At 33.6% G+C, this 9,702-nt stretch overlaps 2 non-coding genes across 2 annotated transcripts; both read right to left on the bottom strand.

Moving 5' to 3' along the window:
- Positions 1–702: 702 nt before the first annotated feature.
- Positions 703–804, bottom strand: LOC121479618. The gene has a single exon (XR_005984776.1). It is a non-coding gene; the product is annotated as a U6 spliceosomal RNA (small nuclear RNA).
- Positions 805–9,364: 8,560 nt separating this feature from the next.
- Positions 9,365–9,469, bottom strand: LOC121479603. The gene has a single exon (XR_005984765.1). It is a non-coding gene; the product is annotated as a U6 spliceosomal RNA (small nuclear RNA).
- Positions 9,470–9,702: the final 233 nt, after the last annotated feature.

The raw sequence follows: 9,702 nt of genomic DNA on the forward strand, positions 1-9,702 counted from the left end.
CATCCTTAAACCAAAGTCACCTAGATTGTCTCCTGTACTATCATCTAGAAATTTTATAGTTTTTCATTTTACATTTGGTTGTTATCTATTTCAGTTAGTTTGTTGAAAGGTATAAGTCTTAAATCTAAATTTATTTTGCATTTGGGTATTCAATTATTCCAGTATCATTTGTTGAAAGACTATCTTGTTTCCATTTAATTGCCTTTTCTGCTTTGTTAAAGATCAGTTGCCTTTATTTGTGTGGGCTTATTTCTGGGTCCTATATTTTGCTTCATTGATCTATGTGTATGTTCTTTTTTTCTTATGTGTATGTTCTTCTGCCAAAACCATGCTCTTTTGGTTACTGTAGCTTTATATTGTCTTGTAGTCAGTCTCAGATTTTTAACTTCTTTTTCATCTTTAATACAGTGTTGACTATTCTGAGTCTTTCATCTTCCCAAGTAAACTTTGGGGATGACTTTGTTGATAGCCACAAAATAACTTTCTGCAATTTTGATTTGGATTACCTTGAAAGTATAGATCAAGTTGGGGAGAATTAGCATCTTAACGATATTGTGTCTTCCTATCCATAAACATGGAATATCTCTCCATTTATTTAGATATTCCTAAATTTCTTTTATTAGATTTTTGTAGTTTTTCTATATAAATGCTATACATTTTTAAAATTTATATCTTAATCATATTATTTTCTTATTCTTTTTTTTTTATATGGGACACTTCACAAATTTTCGTGTCATCCTTGCACAGGAGCTATCCTGATCTCTGCATCATTCCAATTTTAGTATTTTAGTATATATGCTGCTAAAGTGAACAGTATTGCATTGTTTTTGGTCTTAATGTAAATAGTATTGTGTTTTAAGTTCCAATTCCAATTTTTCATCATTGGCATATAGGAAAGCAGTTGACTTTTGTATATTAATCTTGTATTTTGCACTTCTGTTATGATCACTTATTTATTCCAGGAGTTTTTTTGATGATTCTTTGGGATTTTCTACATAGACAATCATGCCATCTCTAAACAAGGACAATTTTATTTTTTACATAAAATACTGTATACACTTTATTTTCATTTTTTTGGTATTAATGAGTTAGCACTTGTAGTATAATGTTGAATAGGAGTTTTGAGAGGGAATATATTTGCCTTGTTTTCAGTGTTACTAAGCATCTAGTTTCTAACCATTGAGTATGATGTTAGCTGTTGGTTCTTTACAGATGTTCTTTATCAAGTTGAGGAAGTTCCCCTTAATTCCTAATTTGCTTAGAGTTTTTATCACGAATTAGTGTTTGATGTTAGGATGTGTCAATTTTTTTAAACATCATTTGATATGATAATGTAAATTTTCTTTTGTAGCCTATTTATATGATTGATAGCCCTAACTGATTAACATTTGTTGAACCAGTCTTATATACCTGGAATAAATCCCATTTGGTCATGGTATATAATTCTTTTTATATAATGTTAGATTTGGTAATATTGCATTGATTATTTTTGTACCTATGTTCATGAGAGATATTGGTCTGAAGTTTTCCTTTCTTGTAATTAATGTCTTCATTTGGTTTCAGTATTAATTTTTAATGGAGATATTCCTGGTTTTTGAGTAAGGATTTTTAGCAGTGCAGTAACACCTATTTTATTTTATTCCTTCTAATTAAATTAAGTTTGATTTACTTCAGTTTGATTCAATTAATTCAATGCAGTACCATCATTAAATAATGTATAAGTCACTCTGCTATATAATGAACTAGATGATAGATAAAACAGGTTCCAGACTTCTTGAGGCTGACAGTCAATGAATATGTTCCCTAAAGAGAACAAATTCTAGATCATATTAGTTGGTGATGGAAAAAGGAAATTCTTTAAAAACTGTTTAACAAAGCTTTGGTAGACAAATTGAATTAAGTATCTAATTAATCCTGAGGAGCATGGATTTTACCAGTTTTTCTTTGCATTGTATCCTCAGGGCCAAAAGACAGCTTCTGGAATAGAATAAATACTAAAGAAATTTTTATTGAATAAAAAAATAAATTGTTGGTATATTTCTGAATGATAATCTGCAATGGTAGTCTAAATCTAGGCATCTTCAACTGTCCTAGAAATGTTTTTAAGTACTTAATATAAGTGCTGTCCTTGACAATTTTTAAATAATTTTCATAATAATATTTTATTTTCTTATCACATCTTAACATCATTGTGATTGCAAATTATAAAAATGTTTGAAATTATGTTTTGATATATTTTTGATTGATCACTGATGGGGATTTAAAGAAAATAATTTTATTTAAAAATTAGCTCCTCTCCAAATTACATAAAATAATTATTTTTTAATGATATTTTCACTTCACACGCAGAGTGCCTATTGTCCTCCTTCCCCTTCTCAGTGAAGTTACTTGTAGTGTTCAGTACAATCGTAATTTTCATTACCCTGGGTCCAAAAGAATGTCCCTTCGTTGACCAATGCACATTTTTTTTCTTCTTTGTTTTATACCTCTACTTTTCTTTTAGTACTTGTGCTGTATGCTAAGGCATACTGACCACATATGCTTACCGAGGACTGAAATGTGACTAGTACCACAAGATGAAATTATATTTTCAATATATTGGATTAAATCAAACATATTAATAAATTGATTTTACTTGTTTTTTTAATGTATCTACTTCAAGATTTAAAATTACATATATTTTTCATATTATATCTTTGTTGGGCAATGTTGGAGACTGTTAAGGTTATGTGGGGTTGCTATTTATTTGTCCATGGGGAATAAACTAATTGTGATTTTTATTTATTTATTTTATTTTTTTTTTTATTTTATTTTTTTTTTATAATTTTTTTTTTAATTTTTATTTATTTATGATAGTCACAGAGAGATAGAGAGAGAGGCAGAGACACAGGCAGAGGGAGAAGCAGGCTCCATGCACCGGGAGCCCGACGTGGGATTCGATCCCGGGTCTCCAGGATCGCGCCCTGGGCCAAAGGCAGGCGCCAAACCGCTGCGCCACCCAGGGATCCCTAATTGTGATTTTTAAATTGCTTATCATGCATCTACTTGTTTTTTAGATGCCCAAAGAAAAAGACAAGCAACTTGCCACCTAAACATTGATGTTTCTAATAGGCTTTTCCAGTGGTGGGGAATTGGTAGCACGTTGGTGGAGTCTGATATTCATGAAAGAAGACTCTAATGGGTCAAATGACGTGTCTAAATAATCTAGGTAACCTAATTAGGCTGTATTATCTCCTTTGACAAGAATATTAATACAGTACTAGAATTTATTCTGAAGTCTTTACCTGGTTTGGATTCCTAGACCATGTTCAAATTAGTGTAGTTTCTTTGCTACTTATTCAACAGAGGAGGCAGCATCTGTTTTACTTTGAACATTCTTATTATCTGTACTACTAGTCTTTGAATCACACTAAATTATTTTTCTAGCCTTGAGGTCTGTGCCTTTCACATTCTGCAGACCATCACACAATTTCCCCCATTTTTTTTTTCTTAGCAAATTTGTCTTGGGTAATTTATGCTTCATTTATATTTCCATGAATAAAATAATCTGACTCATTCATCATTTTGATTGCTATCCTTTGGAACACTTCCTTATATTTAAACTATTCTGGATTAGAGAAACCTCAGTACTTTCCTGAAAATAAGAGTGATCTCCATTTCATGAACAAGTTATGTTCCAAAAGGGTAGGGATCATGTCACAGCTGGAGTTTCAGTCCTAAGGCTAGCTCACCAATCACATTGTATACCAAAAGTATTATGTCAATAATGCTGTGAAATTTAACAATGCATACTTAAATGTCTCTATGAAAAACCTTACATTTTCAGTTTGGGTTGGCAATATTGCATCATCTTTTACTGTGATGGAATTATGGAAGTCTCCCTGACACTCCTATCTTTTAGCAAGAAGAAAGGAAAATCTTTCTAAATTAATTTTTCTAAGTATCACTAAGGGTCAGTTTAGTGATTTAAGTAGCTGAAGTGTTGGAGAGAAAACTCACTTTTTGGCACTGGATTCTGACCTTAATTTCTTCTTTTCATTTTTTCTTTCTGTCTTTCTTTATTCATCTGCTTTCTTTCACAGCACCATCTATGGCTTAGAAGTAAAGTTTCTGTTCATGATGGCCTAACATAGAAGAAAAATAGTGTTTTTTTTCTTTAATCTCCTTTTCTAAAACAAACAAAATTCTTTCTCATTATTTCTTTGTCATTTGTAGGAATACGGCAATAACTGTCCCTTTTTAAAGCAACATTACCCTTCTTTCACTTAGTGATTTTATTTTTTTGTTTTTTCGTTTTCACTTAATGATTTTAGAGGTACATATAGATGGTGGAAAGTAATCTCTGTACAAAAAGGGCTTAAAGGACATCAATCCACATTTTGGTGGAAAACCAGTCATAGGCCATGCTGCAGAGTCACCAAAGGCACTAACTCTGGGGATGCCTGGGTGGCTCAGTGGTTGAGCATTTGCCTTTGGCTCCGGTTGTGATCCTGGGGTCATGGGCTTGAGTCCTGCATCAGGCTCACTGCAGGGAGCCTCCTTCTCCCTCTGCTTATGTCTCTGCCTCTCTCTAAGTGTCTCTCATGAATAAAATAAATAAAAAGCCTTAAAAAAAAAGGTACTAGCTCTGGGATGGGAGGACTTTTATGGAATCTGGCATAAGAACTGATAAGGACAGTGCAATGGGAATGACCAGATCTAAGAGAGGAGCAGAGTGGAGGTATGGTAACTTACTGAGATTTAGCACTTCATTCTTTAGATTTTTTTTTTTTCTATTCTGACCTTAACTAAGAGAAAGGCTGAGAAGTACAGAGAAGATGGATCAATAGGACAAAATATTAGGTTTAAGCCAAGGAGAAAAGGGAAGGTAGAAGAATTTTCAAGATATTTTCCTATTTTGGATGTGTATCTGCATCATCTCAGGCTTGTTTTCCTTGAAGAGCTTTGAATATCCTTTATATCTCATCAGCAGTTTCCTTCCTCCTTTAAAAGGTATCTTAAGACATGGTTTGTGCTCAGTTAACTCTGTTTTTGTGGAATTCAACTTTAAATTCATAGAAATTATATTCATTGAGTGGTTATGTATAGTAGGTGCCATTTCAGAACCTATGAGTAGGTCAGTGTGCTTACACTGGGGCCCTTGAAGTTCATGAATTTATAAACCACATTAAAAAGGATGATCCCTGGAACATTCACATCAGGCGAAACAAACCGACCTGAGGTCATTTGTGATGCATGTGAATAAGCAAAATTAAACAAATTTATTTTGCTGCAGAATTCTACTGATTTCTTAACATGATACACATATTGTAACTCTCCAAAAGGGAGGTGCAGTGTTCATCCCTCAAAGATATTATTAGCCAGAGAATTCTTTTTAAAACACTACTTCCAAGAACTAGGACGGTTTGGAATACAATATGTGAAATGCGGAAATATATTTCATTTTAGTATCATTTTCCCACATGTTTTAAGGCTAGGCCTTTTCTAAAACATAAATCTAAGAGCTCAAGGAAAAAAATCTTTTTTTTTTTTTTGGTATTTGTCATGCTGCAATTTTATCAGCATTACTTATTTGAAATCAACTGGAGAATTTATTTGCAAAAAAAGGGTTCTATAACAAAAAAAAAATATGATAACCACTAATCTAGCCAAGTGCCTCATTTTTGTAAGTTAGAAAACTTGAGGCCAGACATTCCTTGAAGTGATTAATTATAGATCTTATAAAAGCTAAGGCTCAGAACCCTAGTCCAGTATTCTTTTGTATTCCCCAAACTATAGTATGTCTAGTAAAGCTCAGATATAGTAAAAATGGGCTGTAATACATAACCCACTCAGTGACAACAAAATTTAGTTCTTCCCAGCCTATTCCTCAAGAGTATTTGCTTATTTATTTCATGTACATAATTTTTTCTTATTAAAATAAGGTGCTTCACTTATATTTTATTCTTATACAATCTGTACTTCATTGGACTAATACATATTCAATAATATTTTAATTAAATTCTGTAATATTTTTCTCTCTCAAAGTAATTAACACCAATGTCTGTTAAGTAACCTTTTTGCTGCTTATGCCTATTGTTCTTTATTTCTTATGGCTCCATTTTCTCACTCTTGGCTTAAAATTCTCAGCTGCCAGTCATTGTGATTAAGGAGCATGATTATGGGCTTTGGAGTGAATCACAACTGTTCTTGAATTCCAGCTCCATTTACAAGGTATGTGACGTTGGGCAGATGACAAAACTTCTATGAGTCTAAATTTTCTCAATAGAAATAAGGTGTGATGTCAGCTTCATGGGTTACCACAAAGTTCACAGATTTTTCTGTTCAGACCTTGGACAAAGTCTTAAACCCCAGGTCCATTCTTTTTGATTTTCCTTCCGTCTCTTCCTTTCCTTTCTCCCTCCATCCTTTCCTTCCCACTTCCATCCCTGCATTATAGCAAACAAAACCTAAAGTGTCCATTGGTGGTATCGTTGGTTGCTTTTGGGGATGTCTTTCCCCAACCTGAGTTGAATTGGACACAAATTCTCCAACCATTAGGCTATTTTATAATTTGAAGGACAAGGCTTTTTTTTACTCTAAAGCAAATCACTTCATAAAAGTAGATGAGAAAACACAAATAGGTCACAGGAACATTGGAAAGCTATAATTATAGCTTTATAGTTTTTTGTTATTTTGTTATAGTTTTCGTACCTCTTCTAGAGATCCCAACTCATTTCCTTTCTTACCATTTTGAAGTCTATATTAGACTTCTGTTTTCAGCTTTCCTTTCTAAAGGTAGGATTTTTCAGATTGTACTCCTTCTTTAATTTTACTCAGGGAATGAAACAGACATTCTAACCCATCATATTAGACGTATCCTGATCAGTCATCAGTCACCTCTAATTTTAATGGGGATTAGGCATTCTTGAGAATCTCTGCACAGTGTACCTTCCACCTCAACAGAGCACTCCAAAGGATCATTACCCTTCATCCTCATGGGATTGAACAAGACAGCATGTTGTCTATATGGCATTTTGCCAGGTTCATAGTATGTCATCAGGAAATATTAGTTTTCCCTTTCCCTCATTCCAAAGTGGGAGGAGAACAATGTTCTCCAATTCCATGTAAAGAAAATTATTAGTGACTAATTCTGTGAACTAATTTATATTATAGTTTAATTTAGCTTTCTTACCACTTTTCCATGTGCATCTGACTGCTCTAAGGTAGGCTTTTACTACCTCTACTTTTTGGGAAGCTTTACTGCTAGCATCTTCCCTTACCTGCATTTTTTATTCATTTTTTTCTTGATATTTTTTTTTTTCTGTTTGAACTTATCACTTGACTATGCCTGTTTCTCTCTTGTCTATATAGTCTTCGAGATGCCACTTTGCCTAAAATATCAATCTTGTGGTTTGTATACAGCTCTTGTACATTGGTAAGAGTTCTCCATGATTTTCTATCCTCATATCAATACATTTATTCTTGAGTTTTATGAGCCAGGAACAGCTGAATCACATCAACCCATATGAACATCAGGGTTGCTTTATCAACTTTACCTCATATATTCTCCCACAATTGGCCCACGATGCTATATGCCATGCAGGTAGAATGATAGAGCCCTAACGAGAGTAATTATAGCCACATCTTTCAAAACTAAACAGCTGTGTTATATTCAAACTCCATTACATATAAATGAGAAAGCTTGCATTTGGACACTTGTCTGTGTTTTGCTTCCAGGGAGTATCTAGATACCCAACTCTTTGCTCATTTATGAAGACATTCTGCCTTTAAAAACATTTAGATAGGAAAATTTTGCTGCAGCTATTACAAAAGTTGAAATTGAAGCCAAAACATTCAAGCCAACATTCACGCAAGTATATCCTTTGCTGTACAGTTAGAATTTGGAATAATTACGTCACTTATGAAAGATAGTGTGTTCCAAATGGCATTGTTTAAATTTCCATTTGCTATTGTATAGAATCAGTTAAATGATAGTTAAAATTGAGCAAGTTAGCTAAATTAAGAATAGGGGGACTATAACATTGTTAAAGCATTTTGTCGTTTTAAATCCTAAATTTTCGTGTTTCCCTAGCAGCAGAGGTCATTGGCATTATAACATTTTCTTTTGTCCCCTTGGGTTGTTGCTGCCATCAAAATTACATCATTTTAAAGAGCTCTAAGCAGCTGAGAAGCTCAACAAATGACCTGTAGCTTCTTCCACTGTTACTACATGTTGAAGTGGAAATCAGTTCTTTGCGTCAAATTTTCTAGTCTGAGAAGAAAAAATTTATCTTTTGTCAAAGTAACTAAGAAAATCACTAAAGAGCCTATATAACTTTAGTCTTATTAGACACTCATTGGGATATCTTTAGTGAGATTCAGAGAGAAAGTAAGAGAAAATGTTAAGAACTGGTTTGTATAGATTCTGGTCCCTCAGAGGGAGGTTAGCACTTTATATTAGGAAGTCTAGTTATCACTTTATGCATTCTTAGAAACTTAAAAATGTAGGACAGAACTACTGAAAGAGCCATGACATTCTATAATTTGGATAGTAAAAGAAAGTATATCTGAAGGATCTGGGATTCTTTCATGTTCAAATAGTGCCTTAGAACTAGTAGTGAAGAGAGACCATAAAGATTCAGTGGAATTTCTCTCTTATTAAGCATGCTACATTTCTTTATATTCCTTCACATGTTGTTCTTCAGTGCTTCCGTTATCAGAATTCTGTTCCATAGATGAAGGCACTTTCCTACCCTCTCTCATTGAGCTCAGCAAGATTTTTTTTTGCAACTTGTGATTTTTTGGGTTGTTTTGATTTTATTTAAATTTAATTTGCTAACATATAACACCCAGTGCTCATTCCATCAAGTGCCCTCCTTAGTGCCCATCCCCCAGTTACCCCATCCCTCACCCTTCTCCCCTTCTGCAACCCTTTGTTTCCCAGAGTTAGGAGCCTCTCATGGTTTGTCTTCCTCTCTAATTTTTCCCCCACTCAGTTTTCCTACTTTCTCTTATAGTCCCTTTCAGTATTTTTTTATATTCCACATGAGTGAAACCATATGATAATTGTCTTTCTCTGATTGACTTATTTCACTCAGCACCATACCCTCCATTTGTCAAAGCAAATGGTAGGTATTCATCACTTCTGTTGACTGAGTAATATTCCATTGTGGGTAGATATAGATATAGATATAGATATAGATATATAAATCTACATACATCTGTATCTTTGGGGTAAATACCCAGTAGTGCAATTGCTGGGTCATAGGGTAGCTCTATTTTTATCTTCTTGAGGAATTTCCACACTACACCAGCTTGCATTCCCACCAACAGTGCAAGAGGGTTCCTCTTTCTCCACATCCTTGCCAATATTTGTTGTTTCAAAAATATGGAAGGCTTCATGAATTTGCATGTCATCCTTTGCACAAGGGCCATGCTAATCTCTGTATTGTTCCAATTTTAGTATATGTGCTGCCGAAGTAAGCACGACTTGCATTTTTTTTTGTATAAGATAGCTTATTGTTATTAAGGCTACTTATGAGACAGAAAAAAACATGATTTTACATTTATACAAAACTTGTAATAGAAAATGTGAAAGTGTGACACTAAGGGTAAACCTCCCATGAACCTATTTTTAGACTGTTCATGAATCTTAAAATGAAGAGGTACCCCTGCCATGATGAGTACTGAATGATGAAAAGAATTGTTAAATCATATATT

Source organism: Vulpes lagopus, chromosome 20, assembly GCF_018345385.1.
Source record: "Vulpes lagopus strain Blue_001 chromosome 20, ASM1834538v1, whole genome shotgun sequence".
In the NCBI taxonomy this organism is placed as follows: Eukaryota; Metazoa; Chordata; class Mammalia; order Carnivora; family Canidae; genus Vulpes; species Vulpes lagopus.